This window comes from Oryctolagus cuniculus, chromosome 19 (assembly GCF_964237555.1).
Source record: "Oryctolagus cuniculus chromosome 19, mOryCun1.1, whole genome shotgun sequence".
Lineage (NCBI taxonomy): Eukaryota > Metazoa > Chordata > Mammalia > Lagomorpha > Leporidae > Oryctolagus > Oryctolagus cuniculus.
Genome location: NC_091450.1, coordinates 12,814,882 through 12,829,189, shown reverse-complemented (window position 1 = coordinate 12,829,189; position 14,308 = coordinate 12,814,882).

Here is a 14,308-nt window from a genome sequence, read left to right as displayed (position 1 = left end):
CCCAAATGGCCGCAACGGCTGGGTCTGGGCCAGACTGAAACCAGGATCCAGGAGCTTCTTCCAGGTCTCCCATGCAGGTGCAGGGGCCCAAGGACTTGGGCCATCTTCTGCTGCTTTCCCAGGCCATAGTAGAGAGCTGGATTGGAAGTGGAGCAGCCAGGACTTGAACTGGTGCCCATATGGGAAGCTGGCACTAGAGGCAGCGGTTTAACCTTCTACTCAACTCATTGATTAAAAAATACAGCAAACGTACACCGAACTGTGTGTCATAGTCTATGAAGAGAGAAACATGCAGGAATAACGTGTGTGTGTGTGTGTGTGTGTGTGTGTGTCCCTCTGTCTCTCTTTATCTCCTTCTTGTTCTCATCTCTTTCTGCATCAACAATATTGCACTGGAGCTGGTGCTGTGGAGTAGAAGGGAAGTGAGCAGTAGAGCCTGGGTGAGAAACAAAGACTCCTTCCAGTGGCACGTGTCTCTCTTATCTCTGGTGCCACCTAGAAGCCGGCAGACACTCTTCTGTGGGGCCTCTGCCATGCCTGTCCCCTCTATGAGGAAGTCACCTTAAGCAGCACAGCTGAGAGAGGGTGGAGAATTCACTGGGCTCTTTGCTCATCTTCAGACTCTAAGACAGACCCTTCCTCTATTAGAGCAACCCACAAACCCTGATGCAACAAACATTCATGTCCAAATTTTCTTGTGCAAACATGCAGGACTTTCTTGAATGCATAAACTGAAAAGTAAAATGGTAAGACTACTGAGTATGTCCATGTTAAACTTTAGATTTCCAAAGTGCTCACCGAAGGCATTGCTCAAAACTAAAATCTTAATCAGAAACTGTGGATAAGATTCAACTTCTCATCATCCTGAACATGGACCAAGTGGAGAGGCAACAAAGGACCCTGACTCCCAAACCAGGAGCCACCAACAGAATGGGACTCAACCCATTTACCCTGGACCCCAGCCAAGGTCCACACAGAATCCTAGGACTGGAATCCAAATAGGTTCCTGACAAAGGAGAAAGCTGGGGAGCTGGGGGCAGGGTGGCCAGCAGCCAGAGATACTGCCTGGGTTTCACGCATGTAGAGGAGCATCCTTGAACCATGAAAAAATCGCCCACAGGGGAGAGGGGAAGCAAGGCGGGAGCATGGCACCTGCTGGGGGACCCAAGCCTGTGGAGGGAGGGTCTTATGGGCAGAGCACAGCACGGAGGGTGGGAATGTGGGAAGGACCATAATGCTTAGATGAGAGGGGGTACCGAGTGGCAGATTGCTATTTCCCTAATCAACCCTCACCGTTCACTTGTGCATCTTCCTTGAAAAGTGACTCTCTGTTTTACAGAGATGTGTGCCCAGGGGAAACACTACCTTCCCAAGCTTCTCTTTGCAGGTAGGCTCAGTCAGAGCATTGCTTGTGGAAGTCATTGAGTGCAGCTTGGGTTGACTCAGGAAGAATAGAAGTTTTGGCCCTTGCTCTTTCTTTTCTAGAATGTTCCTGGAAAGTTCGATGAAGGCTGGTACCACAGCAGCCACCATGTGACCCTGAGGATAGTGGGATAGTAAACAGAAGAGCTTGGCTCTCCGATGACTCTAGGAACCATTAATGCAGCTCTGAAGCATTTATGTCCGGGTTTCTGTAATGTGAAAGAAAATGCCCCCCCTTTTCCCTGCTGGGGCTTTGCAAGCCTTCCCCGTGACCCACACTGGGTCTGCTCAGTGGCAGCTGATAGTTAATAAATGGATGAGATCACTTGGCATCAGAAATCATTCCAAATTTCAAATTCCACGTTCTAGCTCCAATTGGAAAATGTTCCAATCTTCCCATTTCACAGATGGGAATACTGAATTCCAGAGAAAGCACATTGTTTGTCCAAAGGTACAGAGCAACACATCGAGCCACGTTTCCTGACCCTATCCGACTCCAAGCTGGCACTGTGCCTCAGTCTCCCTACTTCTTCTTCTTCTTTTTTTTTTGACAAGCAGAGTTAGACAGTGAGAGAGATAGAGATAGAGAGAAAGGTCTTCCTTCCGTTGGTTCACCCCCCAAGTGGCCGCTACAGCCGGCGCCAGGTGCTTCCTCCTGGTCTCCCATGCGGGTGCAGGGCCCAAGCACTTGGGCCATCCTCCACTGCACTCCCTGGCCACAGCAGAGAGCTGGCCTGGAAGAGGGGCAACCGGGACAGAATCTGGCGCCCCGACCGGGACTAGAATCCAGTGTGCTGGCGCCGCAGGTGGAGGATTAGCCTAGTGAGCCACAGCGCCGGCCCCAGTCTCCCTACTTCTAAAAGAACGTTGGCGTGAAGAGCCTTGCAAAGGCTGTTACTTTATTATCCTAGGAAAAGGCTTCTGGGTAGCAGGCAAGGCCTTCGGGCTCATCAGGTACTGTTTCCAGAGACATAGAAATGCTGACATTGTTTCAAGTTCATTAAAATGGGATTTTTGCTGCATTTATACACCTTGCTCCTGTTCAATCATCATTTTCTCTCTGGGGGCATTTGTTCTCCAGGAATTGCCACAAACTACTTTTGGTTGGGTGTCATAAGCTACCCCCAGATGTGGTAGGAAGAGTTTGCTTCGGCTTGAAATAAAAAGGATTAAAACAATTGTCCTGAACATCTCAGCCTTGTAGCCATGCCCTCCCGGCCTCCTCCTGACCCTCCTCCACTGAGAGATTGCTCAGGCGGCCCTGGAGGATGCCCTTACATGGCCAAGTTGGGGACAAAGGTCACCAGGACTGGGTGGGACAAGGAGCAAGGACCGCACTGGGTGGGGGCGGCTGGGTTGGATGGGCACCTGCCACCTGTGTGGCCTGGAAAAGCAAGTTCAAAGGGAAGAACCATCCCGGAAGCTGTCATTGCCAAGTCCTCTGAACCATCAGAGCATGGACCTCCGGAGGACGTGAGACACACACATGCAGAGTCAGCTGCAGGCATTCTGGGAGCTCTGCTTTTATACAGAGCGATGCTGAAGACCAAGGGACAAGGTCAAGAGTGAAGGAGAGGGGCTGGCACTGTGGCGTAGCCGGTAAAGCCGCCGCCTGCTGGGCCGGCATCCCATATGGGCACTGGTTCAAGTCCCGGCTGTTCCACTTCCAATCCAGCTCTCTGCTGTGGCCTACGAAAGCAGTAGAAGGTGGCCCTAGTCCTTGGGCCCCTGCACCCACGTGGGAGACATGGAAGAAGCTCCGGGCTCCCAGCTTCGGATCAGCACAGCTCTGGCCGTTGCAGCCAACTGGGGAGTGAACCAGCAGATAGAAGACCTCTCTCTCTCTCTCTCTCTCTCTCTCTCTCTCTCTCCTTCTCTGTCTGTGTAACTCCAACTTCCAAATAAATAAATTAATTTTTAAAAAGAGTGAAGAAGGTTCTGTGACATCCCCGTGAGCAGCACTGACTCCCCCACCCCCGGTCAGCCTGTGTCAGACATCAGTGCAAGAAGGCTGGGGGACAAAGGCTGGGAGACAAGCGGAACCAGCCTGAACAGGAGTTATACCACGGAGCAGGACTCCAGCCAAACAGATCACACATCTGGGACCAGGCTGGGGGGCTGCAATCCAGGAAGAACAGCCTGTTGGGGGTTTCCTCATGGTGGAAGGGCCTGGAGTACCTCGTCCTACCCCAGATCCCAACTCAGAGCATGCAGAAAGAAAGCATAACGGACGGAGGGCAGAGCCGTAAGATGGTGGAGAAAGGCTGAGCTTAGGCCCTGTGCAGCATATTCCAATTACCTGTTTGACAAACATCAATCCGGCCCAATAAAACCCAGCTGCAGGTGGCATTGGATGTGAAGAACCACAATGATGACCCTGGCTGAGAGGAGTAGCTTGGCACAGGCAGGAAACGTGGAGGCCACCATGGTCCCAGGCTTTGCATTTGGATCCAGTCCCTGACAGGCAGGTTCAAGGGCAAGGTGAAGGCCTGGCACCTACTCAACACTTATTGCTAAGTTCCTCTGCGCCAGGCCACGTGCCTGGCATTGAGGACACAGAAATGGATGAGGGTCTATAAGGCACAGCAGGGGCAGTGGACGGGGGTTCACCTTCGGTCAGGCACTGACTGATCAACAAGGCTATTGATTAGCATTGGCTGAAGAATGGGAGGAGCTGGTGAGTGACACAGCCTCGTAGAGCTGGGGGAGACCGAAGCAGCTGGGTTCCTGCTCTGGAGATGAAGCCAGAGCAGCGAGGTGCAGCCGTGACTACCCAAGTGAGGGAGGCGGGTCCAATTAACGCGGCCACTGCAGGAGTTTAATAAGCACGGGGACATTTACAGAAGCGGCTCCCAGTTGGCGAATGTGGTCTTGTTTCTGAGCTTTGAAATGTTTGATGTGGAACATTTGACACCGCTCCAGGTTCCCAGCCAGCTCTGCAGAGGGCCCCGCATTCCGGGAAGCACCCTTTGAAGGAGCCAGGGCTGTCAACGGAGTTGTACTAATTAGGCGACAGGAGTGGCCTCACATGCCTGTCTTCATTTGCAATTCAGTGTGTCTTTAATGTGCCAGAGAGAGAGAAAGAGAAAGAGAAAGAGGAAGAGAGAGAGAGAAACCCTCTGTAAAATTATGCCTAGGTTGGTAAGAGAGACTAAATTGACTACCATTCATAAAGCACTAAAGCACCAGATGGTCGCTAAATATTTTACACACGTGACCTAGGCAAGTAGTACATTTTCACTCCAATCTGAGAGATAAGGGGGCACTCACTCAATGGCCGCACATGGCCGGTAAGGAGCAGAGACTGGACTTCTCAGCGGGTTTATACCACTGATCCTCAACCAAGGAACCTTTGCCCTCCAGGAGACATCTGCCAATGTCTGGAGACATTTTTGGTTGCGCCGATAAATAAATGCTAGAAAATAAAAAATATTTCCTCTCTTTGGTGAGGACAAGTAGGACAGAGCACACGTTGGCTGTGTGCATGTAAGAGTGGCCCTGGGGCCAGGGCAGTGCACACCCCGCAGTGCCAAGGAGCAGAAGCCTAGTCCTGGTGCATATTTGAACCTCAGGATCCAGCTATGCCTAAGGCCTTGCCTTTGCATTCATGGAAGAGTCTAAGAAATATATGTATTTTTTTTTCTGATGAAGTTACTTGCAAATGAGTTTCTGTTTCATGGAAGCAAATTAGCTCTGAGAAGTAGGCAATGCGTTTGTCTTAGAGATGAAGGTAGATGGGCACTAGCGTTCTTCTTGCTTGCTTTGTCTAGTGTATTTCTGTCTTTTTATTGAAGTGTACCACATCTGCACATCTGCATTGGGGAGGAGGAGGGGGCGAAAAAGGAGGAGGAAGGGGAAGGGGAGAGAGAGCATGAGAGAGAAATCATCCATGGGCACTCAATCAGCTCCCGCAAGTTGAGCACGTCTGTGCACCCAGCACCCAGCACCCAGGTGAACACAGAGCAATCCCCCCGCCAGTACCCTCTTTACTCTGCTTCAGCCTCTGCCCCGACAAGGGTACCCGTCATTCGCACTTCTGCATCACAGGTTAGTTGTGCCTGTTGTTGGTCGTTTGGTTGACGGGTTCTGATTACATGGTTCACAAGTCTGCAGTCTGGCCAGGGTAGGGGCAGCTTGTGGTTTCTCTGCTCAGTCTCAGGGGAGCATGTGAGGGTTGGGGTCACTCAGACCATGGCCAGGGCATCCCTGACGTCTCGCTAGTGGTCTCCCCAGCCCAGCCTCTTCAGGGCAGTCACACTTCTTCCACGGAAGCTTGAGGCTCCAAAACTGTGTACCGCATGAGAGAGTCATGGAAAATAATATTTTTTTGATGCAAAAGAAAACAGAATTACAATCACATGAAGAGTCTACAAAAATTTCATAAAAATGCAGATGATGAAAAAAATAGGTATTTCAACATGTTTTGCACCAAAATAAGCTCATCTTTTCATTCCATTTTCCATGAAGTGTCCCTTGTTAAGATCCAGTCTCTGGTCAGTGTTGTGGTTCAGTGGGTTAAGCTGCCACCTGCAATGCTGGCATTCCGTATTCGGGCAGGCTCAAATCCCAGCAGCTCCACTTCCAATCCAGTTTCCTGCTAGTGGCCTGGGAAAGCAGCAGGCAATGGCCAACGCATTTGGGCCCCTGCCATCTATGGAGGAGACCCAGAAATGGTCCTGGCTTCTGGCTTCAACTTGGATCTGATGGGCATACACTAAGGGTTCATGTGTTAGGAGCTTATCCACAGGGTGGCGCTGCAAGGAGGTGATAGAACCAGCCTGGTCCCACCCCAGCCACTGTGGCTTCCTGTCTCAGCAGAAGATCTCCCCTGTGACAGGTGATCCCAGGCAAGGATGTGAAGTAGCCACACAGGGCCCTTCACAAGAACCCTGGCCTTGCTGCTTGGACTGGGAGCTGAGGAAGCCTCTTGTCTTTACAAAGTACTCAGGCTCAAGCCAATGGACTAAGACTTCCAGGGCTCAGGGAGACCAGCCAGGAGCCCAGCTGTCACGGAGAAGGCTCAGCCTCATGGAGCAAGCAGGAAGTCATTCTCTGCCTGACCTTGACGTCTGTGGAACTGGAATCGGAGGGGGCCCTGTGCTTTTCACTGCTGCCTTCTCCCACGCAGTATTTCGTAGGTCTGCTGGTGTTGTTGTGGGCATTTGCAACACTCTCCATCTCTTTGCTGTGCTGTGACTCTACTAGCCATGCTTAGTCTCTGTCCAGTGCTGGACACTGGGGCCCTTTGGCAAAATGCTGCTGTGAATATCCCCATGCATGTCCTCCAGTGCTCACCGCTGTGACAGTGCCAGGCCATGAGACACACACACACGTGTGTGCCACCATGGCTGCCGTGCAGGTGCCTGCACCTTGCAGCCGTGCCATCCCCGCTTCTCACCAACACTTGGCATTTCCAGTCTGGTTTCTCTTGACCCTCTGGCAGGTGCAACAGTGCTGTACAAGCCAGTCTGCCTCACCTGAAACCATGCCCTGCATTTTGTAGCTGCTTCTTTAAAGTTAGCAAACACAAGAATGAGTGCATGATGGGGACCTGAGCATCTGGACTGCTGCAAGAACTCTCAGTGTGACCTTCTAGAACCCAATCTCCTCTTTCCAGATGAAGCAAAGGGAAGGGAAGCAGGAGCGATCAAAGATCGATTGGTTTCCCTTATTGGGATAATACGATGACGCATTTATCAACATCTTTTCTATCCCCAGTAATTACTTTTTTTTTTTTTTTGCCTCTGCCTGTCATTCTTTTAAACTCAGATCAGGAGGCGTGAATAGCCTCAGGGAAGGGTTTTAGAGTGGTGGGGGGGAACAAACAGATACAAGTGATTTCAGAATAGCAAGTGCCAGAACCCAAAAGCTTTAAGACTAAAAGATTCATAGAATCTCTTTTGGCCCCGGTCCTCTAAGAGCAGTGGAAATTTCCAGGACTGCGGAGGTCAGCCCAAGAGGAAACACTGGGGAAGATCCCAACCCCCCATCCAAGGGATCGAGAAAGTGGTCGGTAGGATAATGACTCCCTACCCACCCCAAGGCACCTATGTTCTAGTTCCTGCAACCTGAAGAGCAGAGTTAGAGAGAGCGAGCGAGAGAGAGCGAGCCAGCTCTTGCATCTGCTGCTTCACTCTCCAAATGGCTGCAGTGGCTGGGGCTGTGCCAGGCTGAATCCAGGAGCCTGGAACTCTATCCAGGTTTCCCACAAAGGTTATAGGGACCCAAGTATTTGGGGTCATCTGCTGCTGCTTTCCCAAGTACATTGGCAGGAAGCTGGGGCAGAAGCGGAGCAGCCAGGATTCAAATCAGTGCTCACAGGAGACGCTGGTGCAGGCAGTGGCTTACTCCACTGTGCCGCAGTGCAGGCCCCTACCAGAGTCCTTATAAGAAAGGCACAACAGGGTAGGAGGCTAACGAAGGAAGCAGGAGGCAGAACAATGCAATCGCTGGTACTGAAGGAGGCAGGTGCTTTCTCCCTGCTAAATGAAAACAGAAGTAAGGAGGAAACAACTCTTCCCCTAAAGTCTTTAGAAAGCTGCTGTCTAGCTCCACTGGAATCGTATTGGATTTCTCACCTCCAGAAGCATCAGATGGTAAAATAGTCTCGTTTCAAGCCACTACATTGGGAATATGTTGATGTAGCCACAACAGGAAACTAGGTAGAAGGAGGGAGAGATGGAGGAGAGGGAGAGAAGGCAGGACATGAAGGGTTCGCTCCTGAAGGAAGAAGTCAGCACCTGGACTGCCCAACCACCTCCAGAGGGCGGGCTGTCCAGGGCCGGGTCACTGCCCCCAAATTTCCAGCCTCCACGGGTGAGGGCCCTTCTGGGAACCCTGGCGTCACATCGGAACCTGGCAGACTTGGCAGGGACCAACAACCTACTGACCACCCAACAGGATTGGTGTCTGTCGGCTCCGTTATTTTAATATGCTTTGTTAACCCTATGGCTCTGTCTGGACGACCACCTGTCAATGGGCTTAGGGGGCGGGATCATAGGCTTCATCTCGAAGCACGAGACAGAGGCTGGCCCGATGATGGTCCACCCGATGGGGCAGGCATTGAAGAGGACCCTCCGCCCTACCTGAGTGTGCACAGGGAAATAAAAAATACAGCCCCCTCAATAAGTTGCCCATGCTGGAACCGCAATGAACAACCACGTTTCTACAACGGAGCGAACACATGGACCCAAAAGAGCTGGTGTCAGCCGTTGCTCCTGTTCTCAAGACAGAAGCTGCCACTGCACACTCTCAGCAGCCAAACAGTAGCAGAGGAACAGACGGGCAGCTGGCCTGGTTGCTGGAACACGTGCAGCCCCACCCCTCCATCACACGGATGGAACAGCTGAGTCTCCCAGCAAAGTCTGCTCTCTGCACGAGAGCCGGGCAGACGGGCACCAGAACCCGGCAGCCTGGTTTCGGCTGGAGATGCGTTCCCACCGCCCCGTGCTGCCCCGCAACATATTTTCAACTCAGACACTTATATTTTTGCTGGCATTGTTGTTCCCAGACTACAAGCAATGTAATATGGTTCTAAATCTCAGAGGCATGGGCCAGCGTCACTTGGGAGCTTCGTTTTTTTGTTGTTGTTGTTGTTGTTTTCATCTAACTGGTTTTAGCCGGCCCACAGCATTTTAATGTGTATTTCACCTTTATTTGATTTCATGGACAATTGGTTCTTTTGCAAAGCAAAAGAAAATTTATAAAAAAAAAAGAACTGTTTTCCTCTTCTTCCTAGCAGGGATGCTTCCCAGGGAAAGGAAACCCATTAGAATGTGGGAGTCCCACCTGGGGAGGCCAATTCTGCATCCCCAAGGAGATTAACATGCCTGTCCATCCTCCAGGCTCTCCCCAGAAACACCTGTATCTCCTGCAGTGAGCACCGAGAAAACTTGCACAACTCCTGGGAGGGACCGGTGGGTCCCTGCCACCTGCCCTGTGTGGGGGAAGAACAGCCAACCCACTGCCGCTGAGCTGGGGCTCCTTGAGGTTACAGGAAAACAGGAATGCACAGGAAACAGGCTCACAGATGGAGCAGGAACAGTGTGGGAGAGGCAAAGCAAATCCACGTCCTCGTTCCCTCCCGTGGACATGAACGTGGGGGATGGAGCAGGAATGGGATGGGAGAGGCATGAATGCGGTGGGTACCCCCTCAGCACAGCTCAGGAGTCTATGAGGATCCTCCTTCAGAACGCTTCAAAGGCAAGCACTTCCCCCACCCGCAGACTTAAGTGTGGGGAAGAGTAACAACCCCCGCTGGGGCCGGCCCTGTGGCATAGCGGGTAAAGCCACCGCCTGCAGTGCCGGCATCTCCTACGGGCACCTGTTTGAGTCCTGGCTGCTCCTCTTCCAATTCAGCTCTCTGCTATGGCCTGGGAAAGCAGTAGAAGATGGCCCAAGTCCTTGGGCCCCTGCACCCACGTGGGAGACCCGGAAGAGGCTCCTGGCTCCTGGCTTTGGATCGGCGCAGCTCAGGCCGTTGCAGCCATTTGGGAAGTGACCTAGCAGGTGGAAGACCTCTCTCTCTCTCTCTCTCTCTCTCTCTCTCTCTCTTTCTCTCTCTCTCTCTCTGCCTCTGCCTCTCTATAACTCTGCCTTTCAAATAAATAAATAAATCTTAAAAAAAAAAAAAAAAACAGCAGCTACACCTAATGCCTACCAAGTCTCCCTAGGTTTCAGACATTCTGCTAAGGATCCTTGGGCCTTAGGCCACAAACCCACTGTGGAACAGTCTTCTGGCAGGTGCATGGTTACCTCCTCCTTACGAAACGTGGAAAGTGAGGCTCAGAGGGCATGGGAGACAGCCAGGGCCGGCGGCGTGAATCAGGCGTGAGGAATCTTTTTAATGACAAGGGTCGTTTGGGAATTTATAACATCACCTGTGGGCCAGGCCAAATGATCAACTTAAAACAGCCTGTTCTAGATGTATCGAGTTTTGAGTCCCATCTGTGGGTGCCTTGGCAGGCCGGAACAAAGGATTCCACGGACTTTGTATGTTCCCTGAGCCTGCTCTGTGGATGATCCGGGATCTGAATCCAGGCAGTGTGATGTCAAAGGCCATGATTTTGTATTTTAATGCCCGCTCTTTCTTTCCACAACAAGGTGCTGATGTCCTTGTTCCCATTTCAAAGATCTGGAAACTGAGGCTAGGAATATTTAAATCAGGGTCATGTCACCAAAGGGAGTAGGTCCCAGCCGGAGCCTGGACTATTGCTTGGATTTCTAGGAAAGAGATGAGGGACTTCAAAAAGTTCATGGGAAATTCTCTTTGTCTCTCAATTCTGTGACGCCTCGTCTTGTGTCCTGTCTCCACCTGGGCTGCCCAGCTGGTTGGGTGTGAGGTTGTGCAGATCTGAAAATGCAGCCAGCAGTCAGGAAGGCAAGGCTACAGGGGGCTTGAAATCAGCACGTCTGAGGCAGCTCTCCCCCACCATCCCGTGGCGCCACCTTTCAGAATAACTTAGCTTCCTTGGGTGGGCTTCCCGTCCTCGGCGGCTGTCTGTTGGCACTCACACACCTGCTCTGCTCCCAGCCAATCACGACCGGGGAGGTTGACCTCTGGGCGGCACCCCCCAACACACACACCGGCTCCCAGGGCATCTGGCTTCCAGCAGGAGTGGGCGCCACAGGGAGCCCTGGTGGACACAGGAGGCGCAGGTGGGAGAAGGCGGCTCCCTGACTGTGGTGTCGCTGGGACTGGGCTGCAGGTCGCACACAGCCCCCCTCTGCCACTGTCTGCGGGCTGGGATCCGGAGCTGCTCCTGTCTCTGTCTGGATGGAGTGACAGCGCCCACCGTTAACCGCTCCCTGGGGTCTTGCACTCTATTTACCTTGTGGTTTTCTTTCCAGCTGCCTCACTCTTTCGTAAACAGTTCTTTTATTAAACTCTGCTCATATTACCCAAATTGAGTGCTCCATCTGCTTCCTGCTGAGACCCTGACTGATACAGATGGTTTTCTGTCACTTACAACCCATAATCCCAATTATTACGGGGAATAAAATAATTCAAGCACCTACTTCCCGCAGAGCGCCGTGCGGAGCCCTTCACTCCCACACTTACGTGCTGCACTAACCTCCCTGGCTTGTCCTAGACACCTTCATAATACGACTCTGTTTGCCTCTGCCCCAGTGGGTTTTTGATGAATGACTGTGATTTATTTGAAAGGTGGAGTAACAGACGGGAGCAGGGAGAGAGAGTGTGTGCACGCTTTCATTCATTGGGTCACTCCCCAAATGGCCTCAACAGCCAGGGCTGTGACCCCAGGGTTAATGTCAGCCACACTGAATCACGTTTTGGCTTCTGTGCACAAGGAGTTCGTCCTATGTGCAAAATCCCACCTGCACACCATACTGTCTTTCTGGATGCATTTCTTAGCCTTCCTCAAGATGCTATCAAAAGCCACCTCTTCCTTGAAGCCCTCCTGGCTAAGGAGAGGCTGTTTCCCCTTTGAGTTGGCCACGCTCACCCATCAGCCAGAGAACTCAGTGGACTGTGAGTGATTTCTTGTTACCAGGTCTTTCCACAGTGACCTGAGGAAAGTGGGTGCCTCTGGCCTTTCTCGCTATTCCTTGTGTTTAGCAAAGCAGTGGCAAGTATTTGACGCAGGCAGGGAATAGGAGAGGGAGAGAGGGAGAGAGGGGGGGAGGATTGAAATAACTGTTGAATGCTCAGGATTAACACTAAATTTTAGCATTATTTGTGAAAGACTTGGTTTTGGTTAGGTTAGGGTTATGGTTATGATTATGGTTAGGATTTAGGGTTAGAGCTTAGGGTTAAGGTTAAGGTTAGAGGTTAGGGTTAAGGGTTAGGGATTAGGGTTAGGTTAGGGTTAGGGTTATTGTTATAGTTAGGATTTAGGGTTAGAGCTTAAGGTTATAGTTATGATTATGGTTATGGTTAGGATATAGGGTTAGAGGTTAGGTTAGGTTAGGGATAGTGTTAGGTTAGTGTAAGGGTTAGGTTTAGGGTTATGATTATGGTTAGGATTCCAGGTTAGAGTTTAGGGTTATAGTTACGGCTAAGGTTAGGATGATTTAGGGTTAGGGTTAGGGTTAGGGTTAGGGTTAGGGTTAGGTTTAGGGATTAGTGTTAGGTTAGTGTTGGGGTTAGGGTTAGGGTTATGGCTGTGGTTAGGATTTCACCTTAGAGCTTAGAGCTTAGGTTAGAGCAAAGTGGGGTGTAAGGGTTCTGGACAGAAAAGTGGACTTGTGGAGGGTGTAACTGCTCCTACCACCTCAACTGCATTTTATTTCCTGGGTGCCACTCACACACTCAGAGGTGAATCCAATGCACTCCCGGCCACTGCGCAGCTCAGCTGCCCTCCTGGCCCCGTCTAGGATGACAGGGAGGCGCCCCCGTTCACTTCCCAGTGTTTCCCAATCCCGCCCAGCAACAGGGCGGCAGCGGCAAGAGACACCCCCCACACCCCCCGCCCCCCGCCGCCAATCCCAGGCCAAGCCCCTCCTCCCTCCTGTCCGTCAGCCTTGCCCCGCCTCCCCTCCAGGTCACCCAGTGCTACACCACGGATGGACAGCAAGGCTGCCTTTCAACCCAGCCAAGGAGCTGGCAGGCCTTTGATCAACAATTCCCACAGCAGCCCACTTCCCTCTGATAAATGCACCAGGTCAGAGGAGGAACAGATGAACCTTTCAGCGCTCATGGCAGGCGGCAAGCAGGAAAAAGATGGCTCCATCCAGCAGGAAACGAGGATGGGGGTCTGTTTCTCCCAGCTCCCCCGGGGCCATAGCTCAGCTGCAGGGAACCCTGAGCGAGAAGGAGGCTCCTTGCTAAAAAGGCTTGGAGATGTCCTTCGCCAAAGCCACCAGGGCTGTGCGTCTTCTCCATCCCCTCCTTGCCTTTGGATCAAAGGAAGCAAGCGAGGGAGAAAAGGTGACAGACGAAGGTGGGGTTCATACAGATGTTTATGTTTATATAATTTATATACTTAATATATATATGGCAGCTGATGGATTGGGGCTGGGGGAAGAGGGCGGGGACTGTGTGCGCAAAAGAAAATGAAAGCCTGGGAGAGGCGCCCCCTCGCTCCCATAAATTCTCCCCACTGACAAACAGCCCAGGAACGAGGTGATTCGCACGGGGATGGAGCCGATTACATCAGAGATCTTACAGCCCCACAGGCAAGGAAGAGGGGTCCCAGAAGTGCTATGGGACAGCTCCTCCAAGCTGAAGGGGTCGTGCCGGGATGCCCATGGGGGCGTGAGGGCCAGGTGCCAGTGCCCACCCAGGCAAGCTGAGGCCCCTGGGAGACCCGGGAGCAGCATGCGGAAACTACAGTGAAATGCTAGTCGTCGAATGAGTTGATTGACTCCTTCGTTTGGCGAACATTTCAGAGGTGGGTGGTTAGTCTAGCAGTTAACAAAACATGTCAATTTTGCTTTTTTGTTGTGTTTTTTAAAGTTTTATTTTACTTATTTGAAAGGCGTCATTACAGAGAGACAGAGAGAGAAAGATCTTCCGTTCTCTGGTTCACTCTCCCCAAATGGTCGTAACAGATGGGGCTGGGCCAGGCCAGAGCTAGGAGCCAGGAGCTTCATCTGGGTCTCCCACGTGAGTGGCAGGGGCCCAAGCACTTGGGTCATCCTCCACTGCTTTCCTAGGTGCGTTAGCAGGGAGCTGGGTGGGAAGTGGAGCAGTTGGGGCATGAACGGGCTCCTGTGTGAGCTGGCAGCATCGCAGACAGCAGCTCCACCTGCAATGCTGGCCCCGGAGTGCTTGGGTTTCAGGCCCAGGTTCTGTTCCTGACTCCAGCTTCCTGCTAATGTGCCCCTTAAGAGGCAGTACATATGGATCGGTGAGTTAGGTTCTTGCTACCCACGGACAAGTTCTGGATCGAGTTCTCAGCTTCCAGCTTCAAACTCAGCCCCA